The 15,866-nt window shown below is 34.0% G+C and overlaps 1 long non-coding RNA gene across 1 annotated transcript in view; it reads right to left on the bottom strand.

Annotated features, from left to right (window-relative positions):
• Positions 1-13,577: 13,577 nt before the first annotated feature.
• Positions 13,578-15,866, bottom strand: part of LOC145664446 (uncharacterized) — a 122,334-nt gene continuing 120,045 nt past the window's right edge. The window contains exon 2 of the long non-coding RNA XR_014127436.1: positions 13,578-14,622. This is a non-coding gene — a long non-coding RNA (uncharacterized LOC145664446). The remainder of the gene's footprint in view (positions 14,623-15,866) is intronic.

Raw genomic sequence — 15,866 nt, forward strand, 5'->3', positions numbered from 1 at the left:
CTGAAATCTTTGTTATAAATTCTTTGTCTTGACCACTTTGTAAATTATTAAGATTTTTTAATTTTTAATACTGATTTAAACTCTTCTGAAACATTCTCTTGTCTTTAAATGGAATAGCAAACGCATATTTAGAATAAACATAAATTATCGTTAATAAGTAATTATAGCCTTTATTTAATTTAGAAGTACCTTTTAGTACACCACTCTCATTTCCACAAGATCAGCTTGCCATAAATCATCAGTACCTTTGTAACAACATTTAATCTCGTAATTTTTTTCTTGCAGGCTTGTGAATTTCTTCTATATCTTCTCTAATACCTTTACCTTCTTTTAATCAATGGTTATTTTTTACGAATTGAGATTAAGTAATACCACATACAGCACATACACTTTTCTTTATATATCTCCAATTCTTTGTTGTACTCTAATGGTATCTTTCTTCGTATCTGTTGATTTCTTACGCTTAACACATCATTACTATTTATTTAATAAAAATCTATTATAATTCTCTTTCTATATACATAATAACAGGTAATAATTGACCTTCCATGCCTGAGTTTGTATCTGCTTAAAACGTAATTATGTCGTTCTTTTTAATGTCTAAAGGAAAAGTTTCTACTAGAGAATTTTTAAAAAATATCTTTAGAAAACATATATCTAGCTTTAATTCCATATGCATTATTTTTCCATTATAGAGAAAGTTACAGCCATTAGATAAATTAAATATTCTGAAAATTGAATCTTTAAAACCGTTCGTTCTCAATCGACATAATAAATTTACTGTTTCTTTCCTCATAATGAACATATTAGCTTCTTTGTTTGATGTTTGGAAATCTTTTGTTACAAATTTTTCTAACGCTGACCCAAGTTGACCTAATGTTACAGCATCATCACTTGCAATTGCATCACGTAAAAAACTTATTCGTCTATTTTTGATGTTTATATATTCATCTCTTACCATAAAATTTAATTTAGTTGATAATTCTTATCTTGTATATCTAATCCATCTTTCATTATGAATGTATCTTGTAGTTTTTTTAATATATCTTCAAATTTGTTTCTATCACTTTCTAATTGGTTATTAAGATTACTATTTATTGACACGAGTTGTTGATTAATTGCATTAGCCACATTAACAAGTCTTTTATTTTTAAAATCCGCCCATGTTGTATTATTTCTTGTTAAAATTTAACCTAAATCTCTTATAGTTTTTAAACTCTACTTTCGTACTTAAATTCTTTAAAAATTCTAATTGCTCTTCACTAATGTTTGAAGCATTACTTTTCCTACTTTTAATATTACCAAAGATATTCATATTTATTATATAAAGATTCGAATTATCTAACAAAAAGAAGAATGATATGAGCTCCATAAAAATCAATCAAATCACCATTCTCGTTAAATTTATTGTGATGTATTGAAAAAAGTGTCTCTTCTCTAGGCTCATACATGACGGGATCTCTAAATTCTGCATTTGTTCTTAATATTGCAATTAAATCTGTTTCTATGTGTGTTGTGTCATTATGTTTTAAAATCATTCATACCTTTTGTCTCTGGATCATATAAATAAACCCATGTTTTATCTTCTGTGACCAAACGTGCAAAAAAGTTTGTCGTATTTTGCTCAAAATATCTCTGAAAGCAAGCACCCTTCCATGCTTCTGGTCTGCATGAGAACGTCTGGGCACCCCACTTGTCAGAAAGATTGCTCATGTCAAGATCATCATAAACAATGACACTAACGCGTTCATGGGAGATGCCTAGATCCACTACTATCTCTTTAGCAGAAATGCGTCGATATGAGAGAATAATTCCACGCATCTTGTCCTGCTTCGTTCTCTTGGCACGCGATGTGGCCCAGGCAGAGTCTGATGATGTCAGCAGTCCATCGGAGTGAGATCTCTACTAGTCATGAGATACGTGTCTGTTTTGCGCAACGTTGATCGAACATTATGTAATACTCCACGATGATAGCGTATGGAACACTACGAGAATCGTCGAAGCGACACAGACTCGGCAGTTCTGATTGCTGTTATAAATTAACATCATGTAAAACTAAGCTAGTAGTAAATAACAAACGTCCCAAATCTATTGAAGAAGGCGTCGTTATCCATCAGTCAGGTGTTGTGAAACCACAGTTTCAACAATAACACAGATTACTGTAAGTTTCGACAGAAATTTCTAATAAAGTTAATATTGCAAATAACCACACTAATTATATTACAGAAGTTAATATTATTAACTAAAAAGTAGGTATAGTTTATATAATTAACAAAATCCACTAATTGTAAATGTGATACATATACTAACGATTCTCCTCTTTCTTTCAGGTTTGTATTTCCCAGGAGATGGTTTTCGAAATTCGTAACCTTCCAGCATTCAACAGGTAGATAGTCGATTTCGATACTGGTAAGTATTATACATTTGTGGATGGTAGGTTATGGGTATAGGTAAGTTGTTTTCCTTCTAAATTTTAGTTGTGAAGTATCTTAGAAACTTTTAACACATGCATTTAGTTTATGAGAGAAAACCGAAAAGTTTTCACCTATTGATTGCCAGGCCACAAGCCATAACGAAAAACAAGATATACACAATAATCTACGCACTTTTGTCTATTCTTCCACATAATCGACATATCCATTAAAACACTTCTACTACCGCACTAAGTAGTATTGGCCTCACCTGAGGACACTTTTGGCCCCTGGGTCCCTGCCTCAGGACCCATGGTCCCTGGAACGGGGTCAATGACCTAGGGGTACGTAGGACCACCCCCTCTAAATTTTGGCAGGGGTACCATGGCCCACCCCTAAAATTTTGGCAGGGGTACCTAGGACCACCCCCTTAAATTTTGGAAATTACCAAATCTAAAAATTTGGTATGGTAGCCTAGGACCATAGTATTGGGGGTCTATGTCGTTCCCTTTTATGGGTAAAACTTGCCAAACATTCAAATTTCGGGGATATTTAACCTAATTTATCCCCATTGATGAGGTGTTATTATCCTATATAGTTATATGGGCGTATACAGGGGTCCATTCCCTTTCATAAGATATGGGAATATTTTTGCACCCATTTAAAAATTTGGGAGGGGTACCTTGACCCACCTCTTAAATTTTGGAAATTGCCCAATTTAAACATTTGGTATTATAGTACTAGACCCTAACATGTATTATAATAAATTTGCATGGTCCACCTCGTTCCCTTTTAGGGGTACAATATTGCCAAAATATAAACGTAAGCAATACGTTGTACCACGTGTTTGGTTTTTTAACCCAATTTATCCTCTTGGATGAGGTCCTATTACCTTATATGGTTATATGGTTATGTATAGGGGTCTATTCCCTATCATAAGACATAGGTACATTTGTGCACCCCTTTAAAAATTTGGAAGGGGTACCATGGCCAACCCCTTAAATTTTGGAAATTTTCCAATTTAAACATTCGATATCATAGTACATTACCTCCACATGTATCATGATAAATTTGGGTGGTCCACCTTGTTCCCTTTCATGGGTAAAAATTGCTAAAATATAAACATAAGGAATATGTTGTACCACGTGTTTGGTTTTTGGCCCAATTTCTCCCCTTTGATGAGGTTCTATTACCTTATATGTTTATATGGTCATGTATATGGGTTCATTTCCTATCATAAGACATGGGTACATTGATGCACCCTTTAAAAATTTGGGAGGGGTATCTTGGCTCATCCACTCGGTTTTAGAAATTGTTTAATATAAGCATTTGGTATCATAGTACAGGGCTTCACTATGTATCACTATAAATTTGGATGCTCCATCTCGTTCCCTTTCATGGGTAAAGAACTACCAAAAATCAAATTTCGGATGTTATTGACCCCGTTTGATAAGGATTTAACACGTTATATGGGTATTTACAGAGATTTATTACCTTCATATGTTTATGTTCCCTTTTAAATTTGGGAATTATCAAATAACAAAATTCGGTAAACGTTTTCTAACACCCATTGTAGATGTTGGTGTTCCTCTTATGGTCAAATATTTAAAATTTAAAGGTTATTGACCTATTTTTTGATTCGGCTTTATTATTGAATTAGTACAGGATTTATTACTTTTTCATAAGACACAGGTGTATTTCTGTACCAATCTTAAATTTTGGGAGGGGTACATTTCTTATTGTCATATCAATAATTGCTAATTGTTCTTAAAATTGGATAGTATCTCATTCATTGGGTAAATCGTTGTCAAATATTAGTATGATCACGTGATCAGTTATTGACCTATGATGGGATTAGGAGTCCAGGACATTGGTACATTGAAACTTTGTAGGATAATTTGAGAATTGTCAAATGAAATTGCGTCATTGGTTTTGATTATTGCAGCCTGTGGACCAAATATAAACGTAAGCAATACGATGTACCACGAGATTCACCTTGATGAGGTAGTGTACAGGTATTCATTTCCTTTGTTGTGGTACTTCGTAAGTTTGAATACACACTTGCAGAAAACAGTTGGTTCTACTCAGGTAAACAATTGACGGACATTATTGACCTCATCGAACATATAATATGATTAATTCTAGGATTTAGGTATGTCGAGAGAACTATTCTTAAAATTTGGGAATTGTGATAAACAGAACTTTAACATAAGGCGCGAAATTTGAAACAATACTTGGAACTTTAGTCACAGCTCATAGTCTAAGATCATTTGTGGTCATTGATTTGACCTTGAGCTTTAGAAATCTGATAGCTAACCTTATTGAATCTTACGACTCATAGTCCTAAGGGAATACATGCTACAACACTGAAATTTAGTCACAAGGTGATGTAATCTGACACCGGCAAAGTTATTGTTGATGCAATTTGATTGGTTGATCACTATCTTTCGTGCAATCTGATTGGCTGATCACTATCTTTCATGCAATTTGATAGATTGTTGATTTTCAAATCTTTGCTGCATTCAGTTTTGTTTTAACATTTAGAAAGTTTTTGAAATTTTTGTTTGAAAATTTTTTGTTTGAAACTTTGCTTTGACATTTTTTCGTTTGATATTTTTAGTTTGAAAATTTTTGTTTCGAAATTTTTGTTTGAAAATTTCTTTAAATTTTTGTTTCAAAATTTTTTGTTTGACACTTTGGTTTGAAACTTTTTCGTTTGAAATTTTTACTTTGAAAATTTTTTCGAATTTTTTTTTAAAAAACATTTGTGATTTTTTTTCAAAATTTTGTTTGAAAAACATTTGTTTGAAATTTTTTGTTTGTAATATTTCTGTTTTGAAATTTGTTTCAAAATTTTGTTTGAAATTTTATTTTTTTTCGTTTCAAAACTGAATTTTTTTGTTTGAAATTTTAGTTTCAAAAGAATGTTCGATTTTCTTTGTTTAACATTTTTTTGTTTGAACATTTTTGTTTCGAAATTTATGTTTGGAAAATTTTGGTTTCAAATTTTTAAGTTTGTGCGCTCATTAGTGAAGAACCGGAACTGCTTAGAAGAAAATTTGGTTTGAAATTTTTGATTTGAATATTTTTTGTTTGAAAATTTTTTGTTTCGAAATTTTTGTTTTTAAAAAATTTTTGTTTGAAATTTCTGTTTCAAAGTTTGGTTTGACATTTTTAAAAGTTTGTGCACTCATTAGTAAAGAACCGGAACTGTTTACAACAAAAACCTCTGGCAACATTGTTTATCATGGTGCAATATTACACGTCAGAACATGGGGGTTGTACTTGAAATGAAAAAACACAAATCATTGAAATCGATCATCTTATTACACTGCACTGGTTAATCACATACATCCATACCAGATAAAGGATCTGGATATTGTCGATACTATGTATTTTGAACTTCTTGCACTAGTTTGTCTTTAGCGTATAATTTTAATTCCAGTTGAAGTATTTAAAGGTCTATTGCAATATCAATTGGTGGAAACTCAATGTCCACTTGATCACAAATGAACTGTTTATCAATACAGGTATGCACCCACGAACGATGTTGACAACCATCACAACATCTAGATACATGTACAATATGCATGACACATTTCTCAAAATAGTACTTTTTCAGGAATATACTTCTTTTGTTGCACACTTCCACTGCATGTTTTACACACTGGAATACATTGATGAATTTGTTCCATTTCGTTTGCGTTAGATACACCATGTTGCGAGGGACATGCAATGTACTCTTTTTACGTAACAGCACCATCTTCTCTTCGAGGAGTGTACGAAGCACCACTTCATGATTTGAGCCTAACGATATGACTATGGTCACATTTAGCTCATCATGAATATAATCATTCATTTGGTCGATTCGTGAATATAATATTTGGCATTCTTCATAGGTCAGTTGTACACCTAATTGTTCTGCTTTGCCCAATCGAATCACAGGTTCAAATGTTGTAGCACTGATACCAATCATCACATGTTTTTTGAAACATATTTATTGGATAATAGCTTGCGAAGACGAATTCTTTATCGTTAGAAGTATTCATCTTTCCTGCTGAAACGCACTTGTTCAAATGATTTCATGGGATGACACTGTATTTGCTGATTTCATAGAGTTATTGCTGACGTAAATGGAAAGAAATGTGATGACGTTTGAATTCATGATTTCATCACATTTATGGACGCCATGCTGACCAACCAACTTCATAGATCGCATTCAGCATACAGCTACGTCTGACGTCGAATGTGCTGACGTATGAATTCAACAACATGGTGTATCTAACGCAAACGAAATGGAACAAATTCATCAATGTATTCCAGTGTGTAAAACATGCAGTGGACGTCTGCAAGAAAACAAGTATATTCCTGAAAAAGTACTATTTTGAGAAATGTCATGCGTATTGTACAACATGTATCTAGATGTTGTGATGGTTGTCACCATCGTTCGTGGGTGCATACCTGTATTGATAAACAGTTTATTTGTGATCAAGTGGACATTGAGTTTCCACCAATTGATATTGCAATAGACCTTAAAATACTTCAACTGGAATTAAAATTATACGCTAAAGACAAACTAGTGCAAGAAGTTCAAAATACATAGTATCGACAATATCCAGATCCTTTATCTAGTATGGATGTATGTGATTAACCAGTGCAGTGTAATAAAATGATCCATTTCAATGATTTGTGTTTTTTCATTTCAAGTACAACCCCCGTGTTCTGACGTGTAATATTGCACCATGATAAACAATGTTGCCAGAGGTTTTTGTTGTAAACAGTTCCGGTTCTTTACTAATGAGTGCACAAACTTTTAAAAATGTCAAACCAAACTTTGAAACAAAAATTTCAAACAAAAATTTTTCAAACAAAAATTTTCAAACAAAAAAAAATGAAAAATTTCAAACCAAATTTTCTTCTAAGCAGTTCCGGTTCTTCAATATTGCGTGCACAAACTTAAAAATTTGAAACCAAAATTTTTCCAAACAAAAATTTCAAAACAAAAATGTACAAACAAAAAATGTTTAAACAGAAAGAAAATCGAACAATTTTTAAAACTAAAATTTCAAACAAAAAATTTTTGTTTTGAAACGAAAAAATTTAACAAAATTTCAAACAAAATTTTGAAACAAAAATTTTAAAACAAAAAATATTACAAACAAAAAATTTCCAACAAACGTTTCTCAAACAAAAAAGTTTGAAACAAACGTTTTTCAAACAAAAAAATTTCAAACAAAAATTTCGAAACAAAAATTTTCAAACGAAAACTTTCAAACCAAAGTTTCAAAATAAAAATTTTCAAACAAAAATTTCAAAAACTTTTTAAATGTTAAAGAAAACAAAACTGAATGAAGCAAAGATTTGAAAATCATCAACCAATCAAATTGCACGAAAGATAGTGATCAGCCAATCAGATTGCACGAAAGATATGGATCAACCAATCAAATTGCATCAACAATAACTTTGCCAGTGTCAGATTACATCACCTAGTGACTAAATTTCAGTGTTGTAGCATGTATTCCCTTAGGACTATGTGTCGTAAGATTCAATAAGGTTAGCTATCAGATTTCTAAAGCTCAAGGTCAAATCAATCACCACAAATGATCTTAGACTATGAGCTGTGACTAAAGTTCCAAGTATTGTTTCAAATTTCGCGCCTTATGTTAAAGTTCTGTTTATCACAATTTCCAAATTTTAAGAATAGTTCTCTCGACATACCTAAATCCTAGAGTTAATCATGTCATTATATGTTCAATAAGGTCAGTAATGTCCGTCAACTATTTATCTGAGTAGAACCAACTGTTTTCTGCAAGTGTGTATTCAAACTTAAGAAGTACAACAACAAAGGAAATGAATGCCTGTACACTACCTCATCAAGGTCAATCACGTGGTACATCGTATTGCTTACGTTTATATTTGGTCCATAGGCTGGAATAATCAAAACCAATGACGCAATTTCATTTGACAATTCTCAACTTATCCTACAAAGTTTCAATGTACCAATGTCCTGGCGGGACAGGACGTTTGAGCGCCACCATTTGGGCGCGGACGTTTCGGCGCTGCCGTTTGGGCGCCGGACGTTTGGGCGCAAAGCCGTTTAGGCGCCAGACGACTGGGCGCGAGGTACATAATAAAAATCACAATTTACGACATATAAAGTAAGCTAGGCACTGAAAATTAAGCGCGAATCAAGATATATACATTTCCTACACTTCTATCTTTATCTCACCTCATTTATCTGTATATTTTTTATCTCTATCTTATTTATTCATCTAAATTAAATAGTTTAATGCATTTGTGGCATTTGTTGCCTAATCTCGTCAAATGGATTGATTTTTCGCTTGTTTACGATTCTTGTACTTCTGAGCTAATGACCTCATTTTTGTATTATATAAGAAAGCTAGGAAATGAAGGAATCAGACGAACTGTTAATAATTTTCTTAATGTTAATTAAAACATATTGATTTATTTTTTGTATTTTTTTAAAGTTAATAATTACATACTTATGAATATTAAAATTTGTTTTCTTTCGTATTACGTTTGCCAAACTCTTCTCTTCCTTAAGTCCAATTAAGAACTACCAATAAAAGATTTCCGCGCACTCGAGTTGAGGGAAGTGGCCCCGCGTAGCGTAATCGCTAACGCTCTCGCCTTCGGTGCGAGCGGTCTCGGGTTCTATTCCCGGTGGGGGCATTCTGTCGAAAATTTATAACATGCTCTTTCAGGCCAGCCACCCTGAATGAAGTTTTCCTGGGTTTTCCTCATTCACACCAGGTGGTACCTAATTTATAGGTCCAGGTCGCTTCATTCCTTCCCTTTCCCCGGATATTGTGCTCCCTCAAACATGACAGGCTAAATGGCCTTAGATGCCGAAAGCCCAGAAATCTAGAAATCCTAAATCCTAATCGAGTTGAGGGAAAGATGTTAATACAGGGTGTCTAAGATATTCAGTTCAGGAACTGGAGTATGCCGTATTTCGGGTATAACTTTTTTTTAACATTCCAATATAAAAATCAAAACTTAACACACTTTTTTTCGTCCCATTGTAAGCATTTAATCTGCATTGAAGAAAGTAGCGAAAGGAAATAAACGAACGATTTCAAAGTGAAAAATAATAGTTAAGTGTACATATATTGGTCATTTAGCCACTAGAAATGTGTTTGACATGTACACTTATTGCATAACTACAGTAGAAGGCCTGCTTTAAGTTTTTTAATGGAATAGGCTCACTATGTACGTAATGCAGGCAATCATATCTAGTCTGGTCTACTTACCTTAGCTTGAAAAGTTATCAAATAAAAAGCACACTTTGGCTGAAACTTAAATTTACAAAATTTAATTGTTAATTCAGTTTTTAGAATTTTGAAATTCCAGTATTTCTAGTATGTAAAACAAAATCCAGTATAATTTAAGGACTTCCACTACAGTAGACACTTTGTGTTATCTTGATTCGAGCTTAGTACGCAGCGCCTAACATAAAGACTTTTTAATTTAACTCGCGTCCAAATGTCTGGCGCCCAAATGGTTTCGCGCCCAAACGTCCAGTGCCCAAACAGCGGGGCCCAAACGTCCGCGCCCAAACGTCACGTACCGTGTCCTGGACTCCTAATCCCATCATAGGTCAATAACTGATCACGTGATCATACTAATATTTGACAACGATTTACCCAATGAATGAGATACTATTAAATTTTAAGAACAATTAGCAATTATTGATATGACAGTAAGAAATATACCCCTCACAAAATTTAAGATTGGTACACAAATACACCTGTGTCTTATGAAAAAGTAATAAATCCTGTACTAATTCAATAATAAAGCCGTATCAAAAAATAGGTCAATAACCTTTAAATTTTGAATATTTGGCCATAAGAGGAACACCAACATCTACAATGGGTTCTAGAAAACGTTTACCGAATTTTGTTATTTGATAATTCCCAAATTTAAAAGGGAACATAAACATATGAAGGTAATAAATCTCTGTAAATACCCATATAACGTGTTAAATCCTTATCAAACGGGGTCAATAACCTCCGAAATTTGATTTTTGGTAGTTCTTTACCCATGAAAGGGAACGAGATGGAGCATCCAAATTTATAGTGATACATAGTGAAGCCCTGTACTATGATACCAAATGCTTATATTAAACAATTTCTAAAACCGAGTGGATGAGCCAAGATACCCCTCCCAAATTTTTAAAGGGTGCATCAATGTACCCATGTCTTATGATAGGAAATGAACCCATATACATGAGCATATAACCATATAAGGTAATAGGACCTCATCCCAGGGAATAAATTAGGTCAAAAACGAAACACGTGGTTGTACTAAAATTTGGCAATTTCGTACCCATGAAAGGGAACGAGGTGAAAAACCCAAATTTATAGTAATCTATATTAGGGTCATATACTATAATACCAAATATATATAATGGGCAATTTCCAAAATTAAAGGGATGGGCCAAGTTACCCCTCCCAAAAATTTAAAGGGGTGCACAAATGTACCTATGTCTTATGATAGGGAATAGACCCCTATACATAACCATATAATCATATAAGGTAATAGGACCTCATCCAAGAGGATAAATTGGGCCAAAAAACCAAACAAGTGGTACTACGTATTGCTTACGTTTATATTTTGGCAATATTGTACCCCTAAAAGGGAACGAGGTGGACCACCCAAATTTATCATAATACATGTTAGGGTCTAGTACTATAATACCAAATGTTTAAATTGGGCAATTTCCAAAATTTAAGGGGTGGGTCAAGGTACCCATCCCAAATTTTTAAAGGGGTGCACAAATATACCCATATCTTATGAAAGGGAATGTACCCCTGTATACGCCCATATAACTATATAGGATGATAACACCTCATCAAAGGGGATAAATTAGGTCAAAAATCCCCGAAATTTGAATGTTTGGCAAGTTTTATCCATAAAAGGGAACGACATAGACCCCCAATACTGATAGAGGTACATACTATGGTCCTAGGCTACCATAGCAAATTTTTAAATTTGGCAATTTCCAAAATTAAAGGGGGATGGTCCTATGTACCCCTGCCAAAATTTTAGGGGTGGGCCATAGTACCCCTGCCAAAATTTAGAGGGGGTGGTCCTATGTACCCCTAGGTCATTGACCCCGTTCCAGGGACCATGGGTCCTGAGGCAGGGACCCAGGGGCCAAAAGTGTCCTCAGGTGTGGCCAATACTACTCACTACAAGTTTCTTGAAACTCCCTGCGTAGAAGACGCAAGCCGGCGGCTGATCACGGAACCAACGACAAACAACTTCCTGCACTTCGGTGTCGTTCATGAACCTCTGTCGTACCAGGAAATTCTTCAGGAGATCATAAAGATGGTAATCGCTGGGGACAATGTCTGTATTTTAAAGGAAATCCTCCATAATATCCCACCCCCAAGAGTGAAGTTTGCCGAATGTTTTCTTTGTGCAGTTTTGTGTTGTCATGGAGGAAACCACATCCTCAGCATTCCAAATATCCTGATGTTCATTTCAAACTCCTTGCACAACCATTACGCACTTCGCACTGCTAAACACTTGTCTCCACACACTGGCTGCATATTCCTGTGGATGTTTGTGTCTATGTTCCATGCACCATTAAAAACTAATAACATTTCGCCGCTCGTGTGGTGTATGCATCCTGAGCACTCCGACCATCTTTGACAACTGATAGCAGCGCCTTGCGGTAGAAGAAATCGGAAGTTCCAAGAATTGTGTCTGATCTGTTCCAAGCAATACCTATAGCATCTATCGTATATCTCGATTTATGTTTTAAAATGTATTACACAGTCGAAAAAATACGTTCAATGACTTTTCCTTTTTCCCTGCGTAGAGTACATTCTTTTCTTTTCCAATGAGTAGTTGTAGCTCATCTTTCAGTAATCAAAGTGTAGTATGCGTCATTCATGAAGAACAAAATGTCTAAACAGCGATCAGAAGAAAGAATGAGTTGAAGCATCCAAAGGCAGTCCCGATTAATGACTAAGGAAGAAACTTCGATCCATATCTATTATCCTGAGACCAATCATTAACCAGTGGAGTGACGCCATTTCAGATATCCGCGGCAAAATAAGTTCTGCATCCAGAACTTAGCATAGATATGGATGTTTTCAATTTTCTGGAACAAAGATGATATTCTTTTGGTAGACTACTTTCCTAGGAAAAAAATACCTGTAGTATAACTTGTTGTGTTCAATTGGTCCCCAACCAGCTTTCTTTGTTCTCAAGCAGAAATTTTACCCTAGCCGCTTTCATAAATAACATTTCAAACAAGCCATAAACGGCATCTGTGTGGTGTCGAGATAATACGTTATTGCCATCGTTGAACTGCAACTATCAACAAAATAACGCAAAAAACGAAAACAAATGTAACGAAAAACTAATTATAGCAACTAGAAAATAAAAAAAATAAAAAAAACATGCATTGTCTTTTCCCCTACACTACACTTAAGAATCAGTAAGCAAGAGGATGAAAATTGCAACATCGGTTTCCTTTTCAGCTGGTTAACCGGAAGACTACTCTTAACTGGAATGAATTGTTCAAATATCCCTCTCATGTAACAAAGAACTATGTGATTTTCTTCAACTGTATTCCGCTTCCTTTGAGGTCGCTTGAGGACGGTTTGCCGCGCGAATATCACCTATTGGACTAACTGTGCGAAGCGATTAAGACGGAACACCAACGAAATGAGTTGTTCAAAGGGATTCTCATTTTGTTCGACGATTGCCGAGCTGACACGTTTTACGTTGTTTCTGCCAAATGAACATCGTGGAACTTCAATTTTTTCACCGGACATGGTTCTCTTAGATAATCATTTGTTACCGAACTTGAAGAAGAAACTCAAGAGAACTTTTTTGACGACATTCTGACACCCAAAATGCTGCGAAGACTAGGTTTCAAGCTCAGTGAAACGAATTTTATTTGCAAGGACTGGAAAACCTGCAACATCGCTGTACCAAGTGAATCAGTCTCGAGGGAGAATATGCTGAATGAACATGTAATTTCATCCCTCTAGCTCCACTATTTTTGGGCAAAGCCAGAAGCTCTCTACTAACATTATTTCCTTCTAAATCTGAAGGAAATAGAGTTCATTTTGGAATAGAAAAGGTAAGACTTGTAATTAAATGCTGAAATGCAATTGCGTTACGTTGAATTGTATTGCGCCAATTTATTGTATGGAATAACAATGTAAATAAACTAACATTTTTGGGGTATAAGATATTAATAAATTATTTTTTTCTAAACATTATTTCTAAATTGTCTTTACTTCACAACAAATATGTTACGCTATCAACAACTGATGACTATTTTTGTATTCCATTACAAATTGTATGACAAAAATCAGTCAAATAGTAGATATTTTTGATCTTTTGCTAGTTGTGGTCTCTTATTACCGAAATATTTAGAGTAGAATCTTCTAACACAACACTGTTTGAGCTAGGCTCTTTTGCAGAGAACGTTTTCAATTAGGTTCGTTCTAGCATTCTGACTCACTTTAGCATTGCCACTCGTTCTAGATGTTTTGTTTTTGCTGCGCTAACTATTAGAACTTTTAACCAATAGACATAATTAGTTACTTAGGTTACTTTTCTAAATTTAAATTTATGCATACACTCATTTATATACAGTTTTGAATAAGAGTTATACAAAGTATTAACACAAAATTAATACTTATTTCTATTTATTGATTATAGCTGAGCAGAAATGGGGCAAGTATCACAGCGAGAATATCACTTAACTCGTACAACTGCCTAGACATATTCATAGTGTCTGTATATCTCATAACATCAAAGTACATGTTTGGCAAAAGATAGAAAAACAAATAAACTAGTTTTATGGGTAGTAACACTGCCAATGCCAATGGTCCAATTGGAGAAAATAATAATGGTGGAACAATAAATAATTTTGGACTTGCTTCACGTTTTCTGATTACTCGATCTTCGTATTCTGTATTTTGCACTCCAGGTTTAAACAGTTCTGATGTAGCAAACATCGAAAAACTGTTGTCACTTAGAAAGATATTGTCTTGTCTTCTTTCCTTTGGTATATTATCCAATGTAGCTTCCACATGTATGAAACTATATTTGCTGATACACTTTTGAAGCATTGAAACATATAATGATAGAAGAATAAAAGTAACTCCAATTCCAATCAGAGGCACTCGAGCATTTGAAACCATGGTGAATAGTCCATCTGAAAATACGAAAATTAAATATTAGGATATTGTTTCCTAAAGAAATGAACACTAAAATATTTTTAAAAAATACATGAATGTATATGAGCATTCATTTATCTAACCTATGAAAATGAAAGTACTCTTGTATTGCATCAAAGGAAAATGGCTGAACCGTTTAAAATGAATTTTTGAATATATTTATCAGCAACCTCGAACTAAATTCAATCACGTTACTTTGATTACGTCATATTACGTTGTGCTCTAGTAGCATTAAGTTTTGCAACGGGTAGACAACATGGGTGCACCCACAGGGAGAGACCCACCGGGTCCGAATACCCCCCAAAAAATTCCTAAGTTAATATACATTTATTCACTTTCTTCATAAAACTATACTTGTTTAGCAGAGAAATGATTGATGTAGCATAAAGATTTGACCTTACACTTCGCCTGTACTATTTCTCTTCTTTTAAAAACAACTTAGTTCTGTCATTTTTCCTGCAAATATAGATGAAAGTACTTTATAATTGCTTATCGTCTTTTCGGGTGCAGAATAATGCCCGTTCAACACTACATAGTCATAGTGGCTTGTAGTATTGAACACCCTCCAAACCTTGGAGCCCTTGTAACAAAACAATCTGAGTGCGTGTTTAGTAGACAGTATTATTTTTATTTTGTTATAAAATTTAATTATTAGAGTTCGGAACCAACATTAAGCTGTAGGTTCATGTCTCATACAGTCTCGGTGTTGGAAAGCAATCTTGACTAATGAAATTTCGTTACAAACTGATTTTTGCGAGGTTGCACTACTGGACATAACATGTGGAAAACAAGTTTTAATCAACAAAGCCCTTAACGATTAAATCAAACCAGTATCGATATTAATTCACTACGACGAATCTCAGTATATACACTGAATATATTAAATTGAATTAATCATTTACTCTGATTCAAAAAATAAATTTAGAAATTGGCTATTTTTAAAAACTTGATGATAATTTTCATACGACAGGTTAACATACCATTTAATAACAACTCGTGCAATAAATCAATCTAATCAGTTAGTTTACACATAAAAGATAATTAACACACACACATCCAAATTCACATAAGTTTAGCTAACGATTTTAAAAGCGACAGCAAAACAGCAGACTATAAAACTTCTTGCGCTCGCATTTGCCTTTCGCAGTGTTGCCACTCTGATATTGCGATTAAATAGAAGACGATGCTGGATCGCGGAAGAATCATGAATTACTGGTGTCCA

The sequence above is a fragment of the Thermobia domestica genome, chromosome 11, assembly GCF_964235325.1.
Source record: "Thermobia domestica chromosome 11, izTheDome1.hap1.1, whole genome shotgun sequence".
In the NCBI taxonomy this organism is placed as follows: Eukaryota; Metazoa; Arthropoda; class Insecta; order Zygentoma; family Lepismatidae; genus Thermobia; species Thermobia domestica.